This window comes from Patella vulgata, chromosome 3 (assembly GCF_932274485.2).
Source record: "Patella vulgata chromosome 3, xgPatVulg1.2, whole genome shotgun sequence".
In the NCBI taxonomy this organism is placed as follows: Eukaryota; Metazoa; Mollusca; class Gastropoda; family Patellidae; genus Patella; species Patella vulgata.
In genome coordinates, this window is record NC_065881.2 from 73916594 (window position 1) to 73941070 (window position 24477).

General features: G+C 36.9%; 1 protein-coding gene and 1 long non-coding RNA gene across 3 annotated transcripts in view; one reads left to right on the top strand and one right to left on the bottom strand.

The window, feature by feature from the left end:
• Positions 1–2484: 2484 nt before the first annotated feature.
• On the bottom strand, positions 2485–13352 carry LOC126816001 (uncharacterized). Its single transcript, XR_007678174.2, has 3 exons — positions 12986–13352; positions 9162–9203; positions 2485–2722 (listed from the first exon to the last, which is right to left on the bottom strand). It is a non-coding gene; the product is annotated as an uncharacterized LOC126816001 (long non-coding RNA).
• Positions 13353–13651: 299 nt separating this feature from the next.
• LOC126816000 (complexin) overlaps positions 13652–24477 on the top strand; it is a 114921-nt gene continuing 104095 nt past the window's right edge. For both annotated transcript variants that reach the window (XM_050542122.2, XM_050542124.2), the window contains exon 1: positions 13652–13801. The gene's annotated coding sequence lies outside the window, so the exon portion shown is untranslated. The remainder of the gene's footprint in view (positions 13802–24477) is intronic.

The following is a 24477-nucleotide window of genomic DNA, read 5'->3' on the forward strand; positions in this document are numbered from 1 at the left end:
AGATGTTTATTTGAGATTAGGTGTCATAAAAATTGAAAATCATAACACGGCCAACCTTTCTCTGGATATAAATAAACACCAGAGGCTTGTTATTATTTTATTGATGATTTTGCTAACCCGACATTTGGAAGAACGTTGAGCAGGTGCCTATATCCTACCCACAAATAACAACATACATATCATCAAGTGTTGCTCTTCTTGTAGAGTTTCTACTCTAGCCATAAATAACTATAATATACGCACGTAAACGGTTTCCCCATTTTCTATAGCAATCACTGTTACTAATTGGCTGGTTTGTCATTTAGATTGATGGTACTACTTGATTAAATTGATCATGTTAATCATTGACAGACAAGTTGGGCTGCTGAGAATTCCAAATGGAAAGAAAAAACTTTGCAGAGCAGCCATAACAAATATTTACAAGGTTTACAGTATTGATAATACGCACATTTAATAGGGTCTAGGTTCTACGGGTCTCTTTCTACTCGTAATGCCAGTGGGACAGTTAAGGAAAATGATCTTATACTTCGGAATGGAATGGGGTTTAAAGACTTGCACAAACAATATTTCGGTTATGTATGTAATGCAAAGCGAAGGGCACAGCGGCGTTTCGAATTCGAGCTGCCAAGGGTTCCTTTACCTTTTACTGACACCCCAATATGCATGCGTTACCCCTGGCATTATTGACATGTTGAGAACCGGGCTTCAAATTACCCGAATATTTAGGACATTTCGTGAGGCCGTTGAACTGCGCCGCCCTGTCCGCCTACCTCGCCTCGCCCACAGCCCCCCCCCCTTCCCTCTTCCCCCGGGTTATTCAAAATGGAAACATCATAATATCCGTAAATAAAATCTCCTTAACTTTATGGCATTTGCTGAAAATTAGCTTTTGAAACTGTGTCAGGTCTTGTTTTGAAAATAACGGTTCCATTACATTTTGACAGATCAATAAGGGAAGGGAACAAAAAAATACAATCAAAAATGTTTCCGCTGTGAGTAATAAATTTAAAGTGTCATCTTTTGTCTAGCCCTAGCATTTCTAATACAGATTTCCATGAATTATTTATTGTTTTATAGAACAGCCTCCCCTTGTATTCTTATATAACCACCCATTACTACTCCAACAAATGATGAGTTTTTCATAGCTGGTTTTAGTTTTTGGAACTGGTTCAAGACAGTAATAGAAATAGTTCCCAATAGATAAATAAAATCAATTCTGAAACACAATACTAAAGATAGCACTGACACAAAGATGAAAATGCACCAAACAACCTAGCTCGGTTTTTTTTTCTCCTGATATACATGTATTTGGCAAATTGTTGCAAATCAAAATACCATAAAGCACATAAGTAGCTGCAGAACGTTGAAGGTGTGTAGGGAAGAAACGTGAGATGTTGGAATTGGTAGTGTAAAGATAGATTCCCACCATAATGACTATTGACTAGTAATAAAGGTAGGCAACAAGCCAAATCACCCCCAGGCTCTATTCTATACTGTTGCTAGCTAAAGCAATGTGTTTTCAGGTAGTGCGTAAAGTACTATATTCCTGTACATGTATAATACAAACTAAGTACCACTGACGCCGTCTTAACACACTACATGGGTCACTGATAGCCTGGAGCCATGGTGGCCCAGTGAGCAAGGCGTTTGCTAGCTCATCTGTTCGATCCCTGTGTTGACCAAGAAAGTTCATCGGGATTTTCCGGCGTGCCCCCCCCCCCCTTGCCAGTGGTGCAGGACGGAGGGCCTGGCAAGGGACAACGTATAGTCGTTTGGATTGGACGGAAAAAACCGAGGTCCCGTGTACATATTAGCGAGTATGTAAAAGAACCCTTGACAGTTGGAATTAGAAGTTTCCCCCCATAGCACACTGTATGGCGTATGCTCGTCTTCATTAGCCCAGTCGGTGAAGAACAGTGGGACGTTAAGCCTCATTTCACTTTATTGATGGCCTACACGAAAACGTTCAATCTGTCCTAACCGGAAAACATGATACCGAATCATATGGGCGAACTGCAAATTACTAAATCTGAGATTAACAAACGGCTTATGTGAGCGAAATTAAAAAAAACCCCACAAAACAAATAATGTTATCCACCACGATACTTAATCTATATATAGTCCAATTATATAATCATAATTCGTAACGAATTAACAACGGATTCTTCGAACCACTCCAAGACTGGTATCAAATTAGATAGCGTCATTTTCTTGAGACGTGGAGCCTACCCAATTATGACCATTTTATTCTTGCTTGTCGAAGATGACGAAACACAAGTAAAACAAATGGTTAAGTTAACCTGTCGGCCACATGGCTACCGCAAGATGCCATTATTTTGTTGAGGTCAGGTACGGATATACCCACCTTCATTATACGTATATATCCATATGTTTTGTTTATTTATAACATACCGTTACCCAAGATACAAAGCGATCCTAGAGACTTTAATATACATCTGCATGGACTATATTCATTCGCGCCATTAGATTTGTCAAAATATGAGAAAACAATCAGACTATAACTACTATTGGTTATTATTTAAGCAGGCGTATGAGTACTTTATCCCAACAGCTATCTTCAAAACACGAGCGTATATCTGTCAATGCTACCGGCACGTAGTCGTAAACTACTGAAACATATCACACGTTAGTACCATTCGACCTTTAAGATAGTTTTACCAGGAGAAGAAAAACTTGGATTGTTGTTTTGGAGGATCGGCACCTGAAAACGAATACAAAGAAATCATCGACTTTTAGACTATACACGTGCAAAACAATATCATCAGGTATTTAAAGACATACACACCTTGTTCAGTCTGAGAGAAGATTGGTATACATGTCTGAACTTTGACCAGTCTTGTCTTAAATCGAAAGTAAACTATTCGAAAGAATTCCAAAATTAAAGAGTTTAAAGATTATGTATTTTATTATAAGATCTTTGCTTCCAGCAAACTGTTGACGGTACACGCTTTAGACCGGTCCTTATATTATTATAAATAGAAATTTAACGCCAATTCAAAGATTTATATTAATAATTTATTAATAGGTTCTTTAAAAGTTCTCGATGTTTGTCAAGCAACATGATTAATCTTGACAATGTTACAGGCCATTTTTTTAAGGTTTTGCAACTGCTGGACCAAAATAGGCGGGTCCGGTGGGGGTTCATTCCCCCGGACTTGCGGTGGGTCCGGTGGTCCTCCCCCGCGAAAATTTTGAAATATTGACCCTCTAAATGACCAATCATTAACCCGCACTTTGAAGATGTTAGCTTCACTAAAAATGGTCTGCAATGTTATAAAATAGGTTCCATGTAAAAATTGAGAATGAACATTGGTGTGTATGTAATTGATGCGGCTTAACTCTAGTGTTGTGCACAAGAAACCGAGTTTAACCGGGTACCGGAAAGGAAATGTAATAAAATGGGGTTTAACGTCTCACTGTTTTGCACCAACTGGGCTAATGAAAACGGGCATACAGTGTGCTAAAAGGGCAAATTTTCGAATTCCAACTGTCAAGGGTTATTTTACGTACACTCCAATGTATACACGGGAGCTCGGTTCTTCGTCCCATCCGAATGTTGTCCCTGGCCTGGTTCGAACCACGCCGGAAAAATTACCGGCCAACACGGGTAGTGAGCCAACGTCTTACTCACTGAGCCACCGCAGTTTCCTCTAACCTGAGTACCAAGTCAACACGCCACCAGTGTATGTTTCATTTCAGAAGGTCTTTGCCTTACATTTTCTTCTCTAGTTAATAGGTTATAATATTTCATCCATTTATAATTTCTACCCCGATGGAAATATTACTAAAATCTGAGACATAATCCTTGCCAGTTATCTTGTATTTAAGGTTAATCCTTCACCAACTGGGTCACTGCTGGAAACAACCGTGGGCAGGAAATAAGGTAAAATTCGGTTAATATGACCAGATAAACCGCCGCTTCGTTATAATTATGAAATATGTTATGATCAGCGATACGTAAGTTGTTTAAAACGAAATACAAAAGACACTAATGTAAAAATAACATCATTACCAATAGCTATTAAACCAAGATTCGTTGGATATAAATCACCGCTGAACCAGTGGAATGGTCAAATAGATTACTGACTTTAATAATCAAGGTTAATGCAAAAAAATCTACTTAAAGCGAAACCCATCTTTTTTTTTTATATTACTTCGTTATTACTGGACGATTCAACAAATATATAGCTTCCACAGTTAAAACGACCACTGTTATATTAACACAATTGTACCGTGAAACCTACATTAATGGCCGAATTCTTACGCCCGGTAAAAGGGGCGATCGTTATATATATGTTACAGTCAATGTCTACAATCAGGCAATGTGTACAATGCCTTTGTAACCCTAACCCTAGCCCCCACCCCAACCCTAACCCTAACCCTAACCCGGCAATGTACACATTGACTGGTATATTTCAGGCATTGTACACATTGCCTGATTGTAGACATTGACTGTCACATATACATTGATATCGTCGACAGCTATAAGAAACCTCATTGAATTGTTACATAAATTTTGCTTTCATTTACACAGAAAATATAATATTTTAAAAAAGGACAATATGTAAAACCAGAGAGAGAGAGAGAGAGAGAGAGAGCGTCCACTCGACACAAACTAGGTCGTTCCGGGAGTAATCCTTCACAGAACAAACACTGCATGGCGTATATCAATCTTCACTAGCCCGTGTGTAGTTAGATTGGTAGAATTTTTGCTCTTTAAATTAATAATAGCATTATATTAACTATAGCTTTGACTAATTATTGGTTTCATATTATAGAGAAGTCATGTCTCTCACGCACTCAGATTGAATCAGTGATGGGAAAATATATAAAAACAGCTTAGATTTGGTAAACATTTAATTCTGGCCTAATAACAAAATAACACGTCTGACACTTCTGGTGGAAAGTTTCTACTGTCCATAATATAAGGGTGGTTCTTGACGTCATTAGGCTTAGTAACCAATGATCATAATTAATTATGTAATGTTTGTCAATGTCCTAAGACTGGTTTAGGTCCTATAGACTTTAGACAGCCGCTAGATTCTTAGGGAGCAGGAGAGACCGCTGAGGTTGAAGAGACGCCATATGGATTGAGTAGACCCCATTGATTTATAGGAGAGTCATATGATGCAGTGTGTTCCGTCAGTAAACTCGATTTGTGAGTTAAGGGTGGAGAGAAAGACATGTTAATTTTAAGGGCTTTAATGTAACCTAAGCTTGTAACCTATGTATCCAGTGCTTGATAAAAAATGTTATTCCTGGTAGATAAACGTCTTAACTACTGAGATAGTAAGCTGTAAAGAAGAAGAGAATTACAAATATAACCAGAGAAAATACTAGACGATCACAAGGTTAATAAAATACGTAGCAGAGGAAAGAGTATGTGCTACACGTTGGATGTGGGGAGTTTTTGGCATCTGTGCTTTCCACATCTGACCAGCGACGCATAGCACAGCATGGTGCTACACCCGGTTGGTGCTGAAAAGTAAAACGTTAAAGTCCATTTCATTGATAAGAATGTAAACAACTATGTGGTTATATAATACTTATTACACCATCTGAATGAAACAACTTATTTCTCTAATACTCGTCAGATGTACAACATTGCTAATTGAATTTGCAAGTATTGGGAGAAGTGAAAACGCTTGTACACTATCTTTTAATTCTCGACTGGGTTACAGTTCTAAGTGGGGCGAATTCAGTTTTAAAGAAATAAAATCGTTTCAGATTGATTTCTTTTCATTCCATTTCTAACTCCTCCAAAAAAACGGAATATCCCTGGCTAAACTTTTCAATTTTCTAATACAATGCCATGTTCTGTATCGAAAAACGACCTTATACAGAAAAAAAAATCTCTTAGTTAGCCAGAACGTTTTTTCCTGTAAATGGGAATTTTTCGTGACTCGGTGCAAACCTCAGGAATTAATCAAGAAGGCTAAAAATGGAAAAACAGAGTATAGATTCCGTGGAAATAACGAGGAGTCAGCTTGCCCAAATATTTGAACATTACATATCATTGACTTTGATCAGATGTGGAACCAATGTCTGCGGTTCGTTAAATCACTTCTGATTACAGGAACTGTAGCGAATCGTTAAAATCTAAAAATAAATAAAGGGGGCAATTTTCCAATATTATACCTCAATCAGTTTCCATGATCTAGGATGCAATGCAGACGCACATAGAAAAGCCATCACAAATAAACCCAATCAGTAAATATATAAAAAGGGAGAGATTATTAGTTTTTAATTACAGTCTTTACAAATAAAAATTACCTCGTAAATACTGTGTTTATGAAATACGTTAACATATTAAATACTTTTGAAGCACAGATGACCTAACCCTAACCCTAGCTCATTGAACCTACTAAGCACTCCTTGTGGTTGTTTATTATAGACATTGTCCCAAAGAAAAGTTGTCAGAACTTTAACTCTAACCCTAAATACTGTGGTTACCAATACCCTCTTCGTTACAAAATGGATTAAATTTGTTGTATTCCTATTTATACTTTTCTTAACAGCAACCACCATTAATATTTGAATTATTATCAGTTAGAGCAAATTTATTGTATATACTTCTCTAGCTTATTTCATATTAAAAGGTCATATAGTATTACACGGGCAGCAAGTTTCACGTGACAGACAATTATCTATTTTACTTTTGAATAGAATTGGTTTGATCCGGCATATTATATCGATTAGTGATCAGTGAAGGGACAAGCGTCGATTTCTTTTTTAATGGGTGAGGTTGAATTCCTTAGTGAAAGCTCCTTTTCTCATATTGGAAACAAGATCGTCAACAGTTCAGTGTATCCACAATAAGCCCCCACCCCTTCCTCCCCGCCGCATCCCCAAAGAATGTTATCGATTGGTAAGGTTCCTTGATGTTGATTATGTGGTTAAGATATTTGCTAAGAGATGACGTCATAAATAGGGAGTGATATTTGGCAATGACATAATAATGGGAATCAGATGTTCGATAAATAATTGAGATTACTGTATTACTTCAGTTTTTATTGGCACCAAGAAATTGTTTCTAGTACATGGAGCGTTCGCAAAGCTAGGGATTTGTCAGCGGTTATTTTATACCCACACATGGTTCAATTTTATTTCAATAATTCGCTTGCGCGTAGGGGTCTTTAGCAGTGGGAGGAAACCGGAGGACCCGGAAAACCCTCACGAGGTTGGACAGAATTCGAAATAAGAGTAGGCGGTAGTCCCGCTGTCCCGGCAAAATGTAGACTCCTTATAGCACACGGTATGACATATATTATAGGCCTACCCGTCTGCATTATCCCGGTTGGTACAGAACAGTAGGACGTTAAACTCTTTATCGGATAAAAACAAAAGGGAAATTTAGAATACAAAACATGTTTTAGTTAGCTATAGTTGTGAAATAAGGTATTCAAGGGAATAATGCATTAGACTAATCAATCTGATTACAAATCTTATAATGAATCAGATTGGCGTGAACGTAAAAGATCCCTTGACAGTTGGAATTCCATATAAGAGTAGGTGCAGTGCCGCTGTCCCGGCAAAATCTTCCCCATAACACACTGTATTGCATATGCCCGTCTTCACAAACCCAGTTCAGCGCAGAACAGTAGGACGTTAAACCAAATTTCATTTCATTTTCAATTTGTTTCCTATTTCGGGATAAAGCGGCTTTGACGTTACAAGACAACTTTGTGGACATGACATTTAAATCATTTCGAATTTTTTTCTTAAACATGATAACGAGATAATTTGGTGATAATAATCTAACAGGTATAAATAAAAAAAAATCCATATTTTTTATTTTAGACGGCGAGAAGTACGTTTTATCAATTTGATATGCACGATGCATTCTGTATAATAGTTACTTTATCTGACAATGTGGTTTTGATAAGCCAGCACTTTAAACATTAATAGTCTTACCATTGTCATATTTTATGGGATGGGTCCTTAAAAATACCACACTATAAATATAAAGAAAGAATATAAAATAGATGTTTGTTACCATACTACATGCTTTCCAGTCATGATTTTAATATTATTGTCATCTGTTAGAAAACCTGGTGATGTTTAATAAGATTCATGTTTTTTTTTAAAACAAAAATATCACAACTTGTTATATATAATGGTACTCGCCGACTCGCTAACATGGTGTTGGCTGAGAAAGTTCATCGGGACTTTCAATCGTAGCTCCCCCTTGCCAGTGGTGTAGTACAGAGGGCTTGGCAAGGGACAACGTATAGTTGTTTGGATGAGACGAAAAACCGAAGTCCCATGTACAATTTGATATAAGAGAAGCCCCATTAGCACACTGTATAATATGACTTATGCCCGCCTTCATTAGCTTAGTCGGTGCAGAAAAGTAGGACGTATAATCCTATTGGATTTCCCTAGCCGTTTTGGTGGCTATTGCAATGGATGATAGCAAGGAAGGGCCGGAAAGGTAAATCTCTGTTATTTTCCGTTTGGGAAACTTACGAAAATTATTCCAGGGATTGGTCAGTGGTGCAGTGGGGGGGGGGGGCTCGCCAGAAAAAGCCTCTAAGAAATTCGGATGAGACGAGGTCCCGGGTATACCACTGGCATAACGTTAAAGACCCCCTGGCATTTGGAAGTCAAAATAAGAGAATGACATAGCGCCGCTGCCAGGACAAGATTTCCCATATAGCCCGACAGCTGCAGCAAAGTATAGGACGTTAAACTCCATTTCATTTCATTAATGCCGTTATATTCGTCATGGAAATTTGGTTCCTAACATGTTCCAAAATATTCTTTACAAATTCACCAGAACATTTTTGACTGGGTTTTGAACAATAATTATACTGAATTGCTTTGTATATCGTGTTTACTTCAAAAACAGTAAAATTTATCTTGATCAGGAAACATTTCTGTGATGTTGGGTAGAGGCGGCATACTGATAAGTAATGGTTTGGTAACTGCAGATTTGGTCAAAGGTCACAGATGTAAACAGGCAAGCGCTAACTCTAACCCTAGACCTAACCCACAATCTCGCTAACAATCACGTTGCTTAACTCTATTCACATTACATCTCGCGACCTTGACGAAATCTGCAGTTGGTCTTAATATATAAATAATAGGAATGCAAACACGTGATTCGTACTAAAATAATATCAACAAATGTCTCAAACCTTTCAATAAAATATACAATCTGCTTAAGCCCACTTGGTGATCTGGAAGAAAAGAAACAAAATCAAATATTATCAACTGTTTGTAAAGGGTGAATCAGGGTATCGGTTATAGAACATGGTAACAGCAAAGTAAAACGGGCATGTTTCACGAAATTTTAACTGAAGATAAAATCCAAATTTTAGTAGATACTTCAATTTTGATTGGCTAAGCACTAAAATCAATCTAATATTATCCTATCAAATTACTAAAATTTGAATTTAATCTTAGTTAAAATTTGGTGAAACGGGCCCCAGACCCATAATGAAAAGGAAATGAAATCAAATGGAAGTTAACCAGGCTAATGCAGGCGAAAGAAATCAATGAAATGGGGTTTAACGTCCTACTTTTCTGCTTCAACCGGGATAATGAAGATGGGCATACGCCATGCAGTGTGTTAAGGGGGAATTTGCCCGGACAGCCATTGAGTTCCATCACCGAGTTCCGACTTCAAGGGTTTTTTTTACTAACACGGCAGGGTGTACACGGGGCATCCGAACGACTAGACGATGTTTCTTCGAATTGACAAGAGGAAGCCATGCTAGAAAGTCCCACTCAAACCCCGGACCGCCTGGTTACCCACTGAACCACAGACATACGCGTACTACATGTTAGTCTCAAACTGACAATAATAAATAAGGTCATTTCTAAGTCAAAGAGAATGTGACCACTTTAAGTTGCAGTTATCCTACATGTAATCCCTTTTTTGGGGGGATGTATTATCATTCTATACAATGAAAACGGTAGAAGAGAAAGAAAGAACAACTCAGGGCAAGACCACGTGCGTGTTGTAAATATATAGATACAGATGAATTGAAGTAGTAGTAAAGCAAATACAGATGTTACGCAGTTAATAGTCACGTGTTTGTTTACTCGTCTCAGGCTTTGACAAGAGGTTTTAACCTTTAACCCTCACCTATATATCTCAGTACATTTCATCAAAGGCCGGGATCTATGCACATCTGATATACACAAATATATATAGATCGTCATTCAAATAAGCATGCGTTCATCCAAATAAAGACTCACATCTCTATCTCCCTCCCAATCTTTTGTTCTTGCGTAACCTTTTCCCCCCGGCGTCTGCCCGTTTCCACCCATTTGAGCTCTCTTGAATTAAACAGCATTCAAAAGGATATCTGTTGAATTTGTCATGTGAGGAGTGTACGAACGGGTCTACCTATAGTTATACATAAAGACTGTATACGTCTTATAGTTTTTTTTAAAAAATAGTTCTTTAAATGAATTTTATCCTGCACGTCTATCGCGAATTTCTAATTTGTGTTGTTGTTTGTCCTTTAATTATGCGCCTGGAGCGAAAAAAAACCCGAGATCGACTCTTGTACGCGTAAAATAACGCTGGCACGTTTGAATTCGAACAGAAGTAGGTATGAACGCCGCTACTATAGGCATAATTCTCCTATCTAGTAATTGCACGCTTAACCATAAATAAATATTTCCAGAGGCCCCTGAGTCTGACACAGTAAGGGGCACCCACTCTTATTTTTTTCCCCATTTGGCTCGAGAAATTTGTTTGAACAACTGACTGTAAACGATGTTTTCTAGAGCATATCCTGGTGTTTCTAGCTCTTGCACAAATTTTGCGTGTGGCAATCTGACCAATTCATCAAAAACGACCTAAACTCTATAAAGAACCCCTCATCAAGCCATTCCTGATATTACTACATTATGTCTCAAAATGACCGAAGCATGGTGTTATCGAGACGTTAAACCCCATTCCATGGTTTCCACTTTTCCTTTTTGCCATCAGACATTATAATGATGGTCGGGTATATCATTCACCCTGGGGATCATAAAAATAGTTAACACACAAAAAACACCAGTCCAGCTGGAATACCAGCGACGAATATTTCGATCAATTGTTTTTTGGTTATTTTTTTGTTCCATCCCAACGATAGGCCGCTTTTCCTTGCCTTGCCAGCATAAGCTACACGTCCCCATTTCGCCCTACACTGCTGAAAGGGGGTGTCAAACGTGAAAATCCAAGAACCATCTAGGTCAACACCGGGACCGAAACTGATATTAACAAGGCGGATCTAATGCGGGGGGGGGGGGGGAGGGGGGGGGCGCGAACCGATGCGCCGACTCAATTAAGTATGAGTCAAAGATCGTTATATACAATGACAGCTTCGATTTAAACCTGCAGTTCTTGTTGCGTCTGGAACCGGGTTGCTGCTGCGCAAGTGAGCACGATCACGATCCCCAGGCCAGTGCCCCCTCACCCGCCACCCTATGCATGGATCCGCTCAAGATTAATAATCACTGGAATCTTATATATCTGATTCCATTTCGCCCACTGTTGTTTACATGAATCTCAGCTTTATGACCTTATATCAAAGAAAGTCAGATTTTGGTAATGTCTTGTATAGATAAATGAAACGGGGTCTAACGTCCTGCTGTTCTGCTCCGACTGGGTTAATGAAGATGGATGTTTTGTATAATAATGACAACACGGCTGCATTATGCCGACAGGGAAGAGGTCTTTCGGAGACCCAAAATTGAATAACTTTTCCGGCTTATTAGTAGGACTGCGTGTATTGTGACGAGAGTCGTGCACGATCTTACACTCTCTAGAACAGCTACGCCACTTATTTAGGAATTTTACATTTATAATTTTCTTGCTATAATAGTTCAAAAATAGATAATGCAAGATGAATGTATTAAAAATTTTATTAAAATTATTTTTTTCTGAGCGAAGTTATTATCATTTGAAGTTTTGACAAGATTTATCATCGTAACAACGGCACTATTGGAGACTTAGCCTCGCTTCGCCATTTTTAAAATTTAATCATTGAATGGCGATTGTATTTTAACCCATTTAAATCTCCGCCATCCGATAGTCTAGAGAGTTGATTATTGGCTAGGCATATGATTAAATGTCTAAATAATAGTTTATATAACTTTTGAAACCAAAATAAAGACCTTACAATAGGCAGATTTAGCTCGTATTATAATAGCAATCTTTGTTTTACTTTAGTGCTTAAATCGTCAAAAGATTATAATTGGCTTTGGGATTAAATGAGTGCAATACCAGGAAACAAATCGTTTTCATGTTTTCTGTGGTATTCGTGAAAACTCATCAAATTGTTGAACCACATGCCAACTTTTAAATTTAAACTGTTTTACTTATCTTTATTTTGTGAGTTTTGATTTACTGACAGGCAGCGGGGTTCTTTTTTAATTTAAATGTTTGGCCAAAAAATAGTCTTATTTCAATGTCTTAACAGATTTGTTGAAGCACAACAAGACTAAACATTATCAGTTGGAAAGCTCATAGTTTACAGTTTAATTTATAAAGTTGCATGTGAAACAGAAATAATACGAATTTTATGAAACCAAATCAGTGAGAAGTACTAAATTTCACAGTAAAGTTCGCCGGCTCTGTCTAGCCCAGAGTCATATGTTAGTCCCGAATTGACCTGGTTTGGGTCGAGTGGGTGTTACACACTCTTTGTTCGATGAAACCAATTTTACGTGTTCTGTTGAACGACGCGAGTGTTTTGTTGAACGCCTTTAGAAGTAATTCTTTGATTTCCTTACCTAAAACCTGATGAAATTTGGAGAGGGGTAAAATCCACGTGGAAGGAAAGTTTAGAATTCCATTCATACAATTAATATGAGAGAGATATTTATCTTGCATCACCCTTGGATGGCATTTTTTTTGATTGCTTTTCATTTTCTTAATGATTTTTTTTTTTTTTGTCGTAAATATAAATTTCTTATGGCTTAATTTATTTTATGTTATTCATTTGTTTATTTATGTTACCTTTCATTTGTTTTCTGAATCTCGTCCAAAGTTATGGTACTATGCTTGTTTTCGGATCTTGGAGATCATGCAATCTGCGAATTTTCCTAATGGTGAAAGGGAGACAAACATATTTTCAAAAAGAGTTACCCCCCTTTCACCATTTCACAAAATTGAACAGGCTGCCATAGAACTGTATTGGAACTTGAGTTTTCTAGTGATACAAGTAGCCTATAGTCTCACAAGTAGCCATGCTACTTCTTCATATTTAAATTTTTTTAACCTAGAAATGAGTTAGGACATACCACAGATATCTATGGGAACACGTCCTTTTCGCGAAGGTTCAAACATGCAAAACCGAGAGACATGGCAACATACGATCTATGATGGCAACATAGAAGTATTTATATTTCAATGTGCATGGCAAAACCAATGACGTCATATATACCATTTCTATCTCTGTATGAAAGAGCTGTTGTTGTTTTTTTTTTAATGTACAAATTTTGATATTTTAATTGTCAATAAAACCATATAAATAGATTTCTATGTTAAAACGTAGTTAAAGCATTATGCCATTATTCAACAGATTTTCAGTTTTATTCTAGCCTTGTGATTATTATTATTAGTACAGCAATTACAAATTATTGACGAAGGGGCGTAACTCATGCAACAAAGGGAGGTAATACCGTTTTGCACGGTCGCGCTTTCTCCAAATCGATGCATAATGATAATAATGTTGTTATTATCTGGGGTTTGACAGATTATTGTGGTTTTCAGATTATCATACAGCTAGATATAGAAAGCAACAGTCCCCACTTCATGTAACTACTTGTTAAGGTTAGTGTCACATCGTTATTCAATTATTATGTCAACTATAATAGGATAAGCCCGTTATCCAATAAATAATAACCGCTTTCATATAGTAATACAGTAATACTAATAGCAGAACCAAATCGGTTCTATTTCAATTTTAGTAACGTGCCTCTACCAGTTCCCGTGCATAAGGCTCGCTAGCCTATTATATATTATTATCACAATAACCAAATTTACCAGTCACAGTAATATTATCCTGTAATTAATTATCCATTACCCTTGCATTGGAATGTCTGTAGGCTTCCAACTGTGTAGTTTATATGATGTTTTAATGGCATTTTCCATTCTGATTTGACAGAAGTGTCATACTCATAGACTACTTCTACTTGCACTTGCATTAAAGTAGCTAAGTCTCTTAACTCAATATCATCCAAAATCTTCAACATTGAAAACACAAATTATTTGTCAATTTAAATCAACATTGATGCTGTGATCTTACCGGAAAAAGTTGGGCTTCTGATATCCAATATTTAAGACAAAATAAACAATTTGCCATTGGTACACGAATCGTGTACCATAATGCGTTTCAGCCCCAGTTCTAGCAAGAGACTCGAGGAACGAGGCTAGACATATTGCACCAAACCAAACGGCGTATGTAGACTGGAATAACGAGGCGCTAGAAATTTGCATTCGATTGAGACTGCGGGCTTATTTCGCTGAACATAACTGATTTGAAATTAGAGTAAAAACGGAAACCATTGAATGTATATCAGTTTATATACATTCATATTACAGTATTATATGAGTTGCGACCCACTTGTGTCAATTTCTAGGTCCCAAATGTTAGCGATTTAGCTCCTTTAAGTCCTATATTCCTTTAAATGTGTTTTTTTTTAAAATCTTATACATGGCAACTTTGTTTTCCTTATTCATGCATGTCACTATTTGACAACTCCTCCTGCTTGGAAATCAAGTTGAGAGTCTTTGAAATTTTTCCTGAAATCTGATATTTAAATGGGCTTACCTCGATCAGACAAACTTAAAGTAAGCACAAATAAGAAAAAATGTCTTACATTTGATTGCATCTAACAGGTGAGCCACCATGGCTCGTTGAGTAAGATGAAATAACAGTTTTACATGTACCTGACAAAATGTCAGGCACTATAATATAACGAAATAGTACCTGACATTTCCAACTTAGTGCTGGACATGTATTAATAATATAAAAAAAATAGACAAGTCAGTGCCGGACAAAATGACAGGCACCAGAGGTTTAGTGGCTGACAAAGCCTGAATCTATGCCTGACATTGTCAGTGACGGTTGCCTTATTTCCAGGCTTGATGATGACTCACTAAATTGGAGGTCCTGTGTTTGATCCCTGTGTTGACCAAGAACGTTCATCAGGATTTTCCACTTTTCCATTGCCAGTGGAGCAGGACGGAGGGCACAGCACGGCACAATGTAAAATCTTTCAGATGGGACAAAAATACATTGGCTTGCACATAAAAGATCCCTTGACAGTTGGAATTTGATATAAGAGTAGGCCTTAATACCAGTGTTCTGGCAGAATTTCCATCATAGGATTAGCACACTATATGGCGTATGCCCGTCTTCATTACCCAATCGGTGCAGAACAGTAGGACGTTAAACCCCATTTCATTTCATTTCACTGCATCTAACAGTTGATTTTCACAGTATTATCCCTTTTGGTAATGACAAGGTGTTAGAGGCTATCTGTAGGAAAGCCACATCATAAACAGACTGCTATTATCATTGTGTTGTAGCCAACAGTTTTGAGCCTATAGGTATATAATTACATCATATTGTTTTCATTCTGTGTTAATGACTAGGTGTTACTGTAGGCAGTATTATATTAAGTGCAGCAAGGATACATATCACACTTAAACAAACAGCTAGCGCTATTGCGCTGTAGTCTACAGAGATACAGACTTCATGCAAAATGTAGACAAGTATGGCAATCCATGAAAAGAGGGAATATTTCCCAAACATTGTATGATTGACTATACTGTGTAAACCATGATCGACTGTTTATTACTATCCTGTTAACAGAAATAAGGCAAAGAATCAAGGACTTTAGATTATGAAATATAATGAAATGGGGTTTAACATCCTATGTATTTTTATGCACCCACTGGGTTAATGAAGACTCCATATTGTGTGCTATGAGGGAAATTTTGCCCGGACAGCAGCGCTATGGGCTACACTTATATCGAATTCCAAATGTCAATGGTTCTTTCAAAGATTTCATCCCGCGTACAAACTGGGTGATTTGATGATATATTTGGACTAAAAACATATTGAAACTAATTTATCAAAATTTTGCTTCATATCCTTCTCAAAAAATTGTTTTTGCGAGGGAATATCGCTGCTATAAAAAGTCTATTAAAAGAAGTCATGTTTGTGTCACGTGATTTGGCTGACATGCTACCTAGCTACGGGTGTGAAGCCAAAGGAGAATTCACTGCATATAGGCCTACAAGATGATGTTGTCTTTAATCAATGTCCATTTATCACAAATATCGAAGCCTAATTAAATTCACTGCCAATGTTTTTTTTTTCATGGTTTTTATCTTAGAAACTGTTGTACGTTTAAGCTCTTCATCAAGTTTATCAACATATACATCAAGCGCTCACTAATGCTGGGAGATCAGACAATCTTCGTCCTGCGCGTGCAACTTTTGACAATGATAAATACTTTTCTGGGAAAGTATCTTTAAGTGCACGCCAATGTGTACAAAGGACCTTGATTCACTGACAAGGGGAGACCTAAGACCATTTAAGAAAACCCTGATGAATTTTCTTGGCAAACACATGGGAGCGATCCCAAGAACCCTTGGCTAGCGAATCAGCATCTTACTTACTGAGCTACCGTGACTTGATAGGGTTCAAGCTATATTATAAGCATTTGAAAAGTATATGAATGAATAAAATATAATGTTAGGGCATACCTTAAGTCCTTTTTTTTAAAAAAAAAAAACCAGAACACAAACCAATAGCAATATTCATAGTGCAACCGGTTTTAATTTAATGATGTAATTCGACAGATGATTGCTGTCGAATGACATCATTAAATTAAAACATCAAGAAAAAAAAAGTTACTGAAACACCTTTAGTAATGCACTTTTCAAAAATCCCATCAAATAAACTATTCAACAAATATAAGCTAGCTTTGTTTTGACATCTTTGACACATGAAAGAAATAGTTTCCACATAAAAGGATCATTTTAGAAAAGGCAGTGGTCAGGTACTTATGAAAGGAAATGAAATGAAATGGTATTTAACGTCCTACTGTTTTGCTCAGAACTGGGCTAATGAAGACGGGCATATGTCATACAGTGTGCTATGCGTGAAATTTTGCCCGGACAGCGGCACTACTGCCTACTCTTATATTGAATTCCAACTGTCAAGGGATCATTTACGTGCATGCCAATGTATACATGGGACCTCGATTTTCTGTCTCATTCGAATGACAAGACAACTATCCTTGTCAGGCCCTCTGTCCTGCATCACTGACAAGGGGAACCACGCCGCCAGAAACTCTGGATGAATTTTCTCGGCCAATGCAAGGATCAAACACCCGACCGCCAGGCTAGCGAGCCAGCATGTTACCCACTTAGCCACCGTGACCCCCACTTACGAAAGGACTTGGTCAGTACACTAGTGCAGCGATATTCAACCAGTGTGCTATTGCGCACAGGTGTGCCGCGAGATCTTCCTAAGGGCCGCAAAATTTTCAACGGCACACTAAGAAAATGTGAAAAACCACGAGATCCCAAATAAGTATTCACTGGTGTCTACTGATAGCTGTGTTCTTCTTTATTTAGTTTGAGTTATTCTATGTGTCTATGAATAGTCTCTGTCTACGGTTGTATTCCGTATGACTTACCATGTTTTGATTTTGCAAAATTCAAATATTTTTCATATATATTTAGCCAGGTGTGCCGCTTTTTTGTAATGTGTTCCAAGGTGTGCCATTGACAAAAAAAGGTTGAGAACCACTGGGCTAGTAGCATATTAATAGAAAGCAATAATTTTTATCAATAAGAAGCAGGTATTAGTTTTAGGGTTCTGAAATGATGGGAAGTAACAGTGTCTGCTACTACATTTTGCTTATTATATAGTTGTTAACTCCCTTGTAACACAAATCAACACACCAAAAATGTCTTTTCAATAATACTGGAAAATGTAAAGTAAAATATTTCTAAGGTATTGCCTTGTAGTCCTAACTCACTGAGAGTTAAGGTAAATGTTGTGATAGTGTATTAACTCTTAGTTTATTTACAAACTATTAATAATACCCAGCTGTCAGTAACAGTTAATGTCGCCATTTCAGGGGCAGGCACGATTCTCTGCAGAGGTCAAGCTAAACAGTCCAACATTTCATTTTGATAATACATCTTCAGACAAATCAATCAAAAAGTTCAGAAACAACCACAAGCACTTGTCACTATTAACCTTATAGATATATTGGCCCTTTAAGAGAAATGTTGATAAGTTGTTATAAATTAGCAAAGCAGTCAGAGATACAGTACTTTATACAACTCTCTTTAAAGCATTCCTAGTGATGGACTCCCCACAAAGTATGTAGTCTTCAGTTTACCTACATTGTCTCCTTTTCTACTACAACATATCTTCTGGAAGAATGATCATCACCATCTATTTTAAATATGCCGAATGCATTGTTAACTGATGGATTGAGACAACAAATTCCAAAAGTCATTGCATCAACTTCAGTGGACTGATAACTGAAGAGATGAGCTAACAGATTGCCATATGTTATATAATTTTCTATCTGTTTACAGTCTGACTGGTTTTATATTTGACCTGTATTTTAAGTTATTCTATTTTCTGATAATTATGTCTTGAGTTATTAACTTGGTACCTTACTTTCTAGAATCTTATCGGGGCGGGGGGGGGGGGGGACGGGTGGATGCTCCAGTGGCATGATTTTAACTGCCTGCTTGTTTTGTACATGATAAGGAGTAATCGCCTGTCCAACCTTGTGGGGGGGGGTTGGATGGCTGAATGGTTAGCGTGCGCGCTGTATCATAAAGTCTGTCATTGAGTCGACTGGCGTGGTTTCGAATCCCCGGTTGTACGTGGCAAGGAGTAAGGTCGCCTGTCCAACCTCGTGGGTTTTCTCCGGGGCCTCCGGTTTCCTCCCACTGCTAAAGACCCCTACGCGCAAGCGAATTATGTAAATAAAATTAAACCATATGTTAGTCCCGAAATGACCTAGTTTGTGTCGAGTGGACGTTAAGCCCCATTTCTCTCTCTCTCTCCAACCTTGTGGGTTTTCTCAGGGTCCACAAGTTTCCCCCCACTGCTAAAGACCCCTAAGTGCAAGCGAATTATTGAAATAAAATTAAACCATATGTTAGTCTCGAAATGACCTAGTTTGTGTCGAATGGACGTTAAACCCAATTTTATGCTCTCTTCTAGAACCTTGTCAGTGTTCTAATGTCCAAAGTCATCATTCAATCATCTTGAAATGCATGTGTTTTATTCAGATTAGTGTAATAAGAATGCCTATTAATAATAATCCTATTAGTCATGGCATGGTCATATTAACCAGGGTTGCAAGATTACTCAAAAATTTGGGCAAAACCTTTGTGAAAGTTTGGGCAAAAGCTGAAAGCAAAACTAATAATCCATCAGAGTTTTTAATTAAATAAATTTCTTAAATTTGGACAGCTGTTACCTTTTACAGGATTATAGGAAATTACCTGACGCTTTTATTTCTCCAAGATAGATGTAGTTTGATCAGGTTCGGAAATCGGTCGTCCATTACACTTTCTATTTGTTGGTCTTTGGAAGACAAAATGATGTACACTTTTCCAGTGAAGTAATAGGTCCCTTATACAATTTCATTGACAGGCCCACAAAGCCCCAGAAGTCTCTTGACCCATGAAGAAAAATTTCCCTTATGAAGTTTCAGTAACAGACCCAGAAAGCCTATCTGTCATTAAAGGAATAGGTCCCTTAGGAATCATGAAGAAACAGATCCCTTATGAAGTTTCGTAGTCTAACCACAAAGCCCCAAGTCGGTCGATAACATGTTAACAAATATGCCCACAAATCCCTAAACATGTCTAGTCCTGAAATGACCTAATTTGTGTCGAGTGGACGTTAAACCCCATTTCTCTCTATCTCCCTAAACATGTCCTGTAAAGAAATATGTCCCTATGTGCCAGACCCACAAAGGCTATCTCTGTCCTGTGAAGAAATATCTCCGTTTTTAAATTTCATGCCATGCCAAGAGAGCCTTCAATGTTATTTGTAACCTAGCTTCTTTTATTTATTACTTAATTTCAGGCCAAAGAAAATTGTGTTTTACCAACTGACCTAGGGAATCTTTTAAGTGTTAATGTTCAAATAAAATACTTTTTATCAACACATTTTTATTTCTGTATCATGACTTTCTCCTAATTACCTCTGTAGAAATTTCTTCTTTTTTATCTCATTAAACATAGCGCACACAAAATAATCATAATCTGTAAACATCTTTGCGAATTTTATTGACATATTATAGAAAATAATCTATTTTATGATGGTACTTATCTTAGTTAAACTTTTAAATTATTTAACATGGCCTCATAAAAGTCGATTTTGAAAGCCTCTGTCTCGAACATTAATCAATAAAACTGCATTAAGCTTACAAAAATCTAAAGAAAGTTTTTTCATAAAAAGCTGTGCCATATTAATAACATTACTCAGTTTGATTTATTGATTGGGTAAATAATAAATGAGCTTTTCATTTTCACCAATCTGTTTTAACTACAAGTCTGAAGGCCATGGATCTTATTATAAAAGAGAATAGATATTGCAGACAGTCGTTATATATTTCTAGATGTTAATGGCATACGTTAATATTCTATAGACATAATTCATTAATTCTGATTAAAGGGTCACTAAATGAACTAGCCTTCAGGTTCATGCCATTTGTTGCTATGCCAAAACTTTTCAGCATGTATATTAAATACATCAGGGTTGTTGTTCATAGTGTTTAACCTCTGCTTCCATTGAGGGTGTTATTACAGACAAGCTGTCATTTTATTATACTAAGCCCATGTGCAGGGGTCTTTCCTAATGTGAGGAAACCAGAGTACCTGGAGTAAACCCATGAGGTTACAATGATAAAGCATTTTAAAGAGCATATAAGATGAAAAATCTAAATTGCATGTACTTATAGAGAGAGAGAGAAATGGGGTTTAACGTCCACTCGACACAAACTAGGTCATTTCGGGACTAACATATGGTTTAATTTTATTTCAATAATTCGCTTGCGCGTAGGGGTCTTTAGCAGTGGGAGGAAACCAGAGGACCCGGAGAAAACCCACGAGGTTGGACAGGCGACCCTACTCCTTGTCACGTACAACCGGGGAATCGAAAGCATGTACTTATAGCCAGTGGTTACCATATGCACTTTAGGGCAAGTTAACATCAATCTGATTAAAATTAAGTCAGCTGTCTTCACTCCAAGTCGCAAATAGTAAAACGACTTTGCCAATTATCGAAAACACTCATAATCCCCCCAGATGCCAGTGATGTCACAGTGACCAAATGCATATTAAGAATGTTTATTTCCTAATTATTTATAAATACAGCTGGCGTGTGTATTCATTAATGCCTGACTGATTTCTCAATCCCCTGATTAAATAAAACAATTGACTACCTAATACTTTGTTTTGTAATTTATTTTAATTTCATTTAAAGATACATTATGGGAGATTAGATAATATCTCAATATACGTTAGAATTAACTGTACAAATAATTTTTGTTGGTAACCATCTAAATCGAATAACAGATTGAGAAGGGTCATCTAACTGTCTTTGTGTATTAATTAATAAAAATATGGCAAGTGTAGTGTCATTAATATCTGTCATTAATCAATCCGACGAAAGTTGCACAGACATGGGGTCATAAATTAATTTACACCTCGATGTGGGATTAAGAATGCTGATTAGGTAATTATCTTTTTAGCTGGCCAGATCAAAGATATCACTTTAGGTGGAATGTGTGCGTAATACCACATGAACGAACGAAAGAAGTTACAGGGGAACTTTTCTACAAACATTTCTCCACAGCACAACTAATCGTTGAATCATACACACGTTAATTGTATAGAATAATTAAGTTTTACTCATCATTTGTTTATAATTATTATTTACCCAATAATCAATTAGCTTTGTTCACGAATGTTTTTATAATAAAGTAGCCTCATATTATTTGTTAATTGGCGTTTAGACAACATTTAATTGACTTGATATGAAATCTGAATATAAATTATTTGATAGATAAATGTTTCTGATAAGATTAGGTTATAATGTCTAACATCGTTTAACTTTTTTATAAAAAAGGTATTTTACAATTAGATTGACAGTTTAATCACTCACCAAACAGCATCAGGAACTGCACGTATAATCAGTGTATTTGATATTCATGTCCATGAATCCCATGCAATCTTCGCACCAAAATTTAATCTCAGCTACTACGCCCGTAGTATGCATGGAACCGTACATGGTAATAAGATTCCCAGCGTTGATAGGCTGAGAATTGAGGAGAGCGATCTATTGTTGTTCATAGTAATCGGAAAATTACATATTCGCTGTGAATTTCAAATGGAGTTACGATAAAAGTTGTTCTTAGGGTATAGAAATGGTTATTATTATTATATATAGCTAATAATGAATATATTAACAAATGACTGCCACCATTTGTATTTCTGTACTTGTAGAGAATAGTTTGGGATTTCAAGTATTACGGGGTAATCCAAATTACTGGTAAATGCGCTAATTGCTAGGGTCTTCTTCATTTACCACATGGCCTCTTTAAACAAAGGACGCTTAAATGGATCTACGGAATGATACAGCATTTTAAATTCACTCTAAAATATTCCAATCACAAATGTCTAATCTATGAAAGTGCAAGATTATAATTCGGTGATTATGATTAGGCCAGTCACATGTTAATTGGACCGTCAATAGACACTTGTCAACTGGTGGTGTGTCTAGACAGTGATATATTGTACAGACAGTGATATATTGTATAGATAGTGTATATTACTATGTGTAGTCCCTGTGACGTCACCAGCCAATCAACCGGATTAAGATTGTAATTGAAAATTGAAAAGCGTTTTGGGGTGTCGGATACTTAAACGTTAATAGTGGAATTAATTTTAATCAGATTGAGAGATCGGTGTGAACTTGCCGTAAAGTGGATATAGTAACTATTGGCTATATGTACCAAAAAGTTTTTTCGCCCATCATTTGTCCACTTTAATATTTCATGTAAAAAATCCAGAAATATTTGCAAAATTGCACAAACTGCGTTGATTGTGTTAAAAATATATCTTTTATCTGAAATGGATTTTTATACGTCCACAGGTTTATTGCCATTCCCCCATCCATTGGTCCGGTGTCCGTTGGTCTGGTGTCCACAATTTCTAGTGGACACCCTAGAGGCTATATTTAATATTCGATTGAATTTATACACAGTTTTTAAGGTCATGAGACGAAGACGCCTATTGATTTTCAACCATTTCCAATAATTATTGCCAGAGTTATGGCCATCACTTGAGAAATCTTGTGGACGTGTAAGAGGCTAAAGTTAATATAAATTTGTACACAGTGTTTAAGGTCATGAGACGAAGAAGCCTATAGATTTTCACCAATTTCCGACAATTATTGCCAGAGTTATGACCCTTGATCACTTTGAAGAATCTTGTGCATGCTCTAGAGGCTAAAGTTAGTGTCAGATTACCCTTTACAGTTATGAGACGATGAATCCCATTGATTGTCAACAATTTCCAATAATTACTGCCAGAGTTATGGCCCTTGATCACTTGAAAAATCTTGTGGACGCGTTTAAGGTTTAGGGTCATGACACAGACAATATATTGAAACAAATCTAATGACTTCTGATAATTACTTAATGGGTTGTTACTCGTAATCAGATTTTAGTGTTTTGTACAGTTGTCATTACTGACAATAGAAAAAATATGTGACAACCCTTGTTGACCATTCGGGACGACTTAGCTGCTGTGGGTGTATGTTTTGTTGCCTGGCAACCTATCTTTTAATATATTGCAATGCTTTGTTTACTTGATTTGGTTACTGCAGTGAAAGAGAGAACTGTGCCAACAAGATAGCCTAGTAAAATTCAGTATGTATTCAGACAATCAATTTCAGTAGATGACATCAGAGTCACAACAATAATACCATAATGATGATCATCTGGCAAGGTATTGATGTACCACAATTATAATCATCTGGCTATTATGATGGCTCGTGTAGAGTTTATTGGTCTGATATGTGAAATATAACTGAACAGACTAACTTTAGATTAAAGGGAGGGGTGGAGCTGGTACTCTGAGATTTGTAAACCACTTTTTGGGAGACAATTATTAATAGTACCTTGTCTTGAAAAGCAATGCCTTCTGATAATGATGTAAAGCTTTTAAATGGAGGCTTAAGCAAGAGATTAGGCTACTGCTGTCACCAAAAAATGTGGTGCTGTGTGTTCACAACAAGTGTCAATTATTTTGCCTTGATCCTGGGCAAAATTCTGTCAGTTATTCAGTAAATGAAATTAAATTGAGTTTAACGTCCTACTGTTGTGCTCCTACTAGGCTTGGTTATTCAGTGGATAAAAATGTGTTATAAGTTGATAACAGAA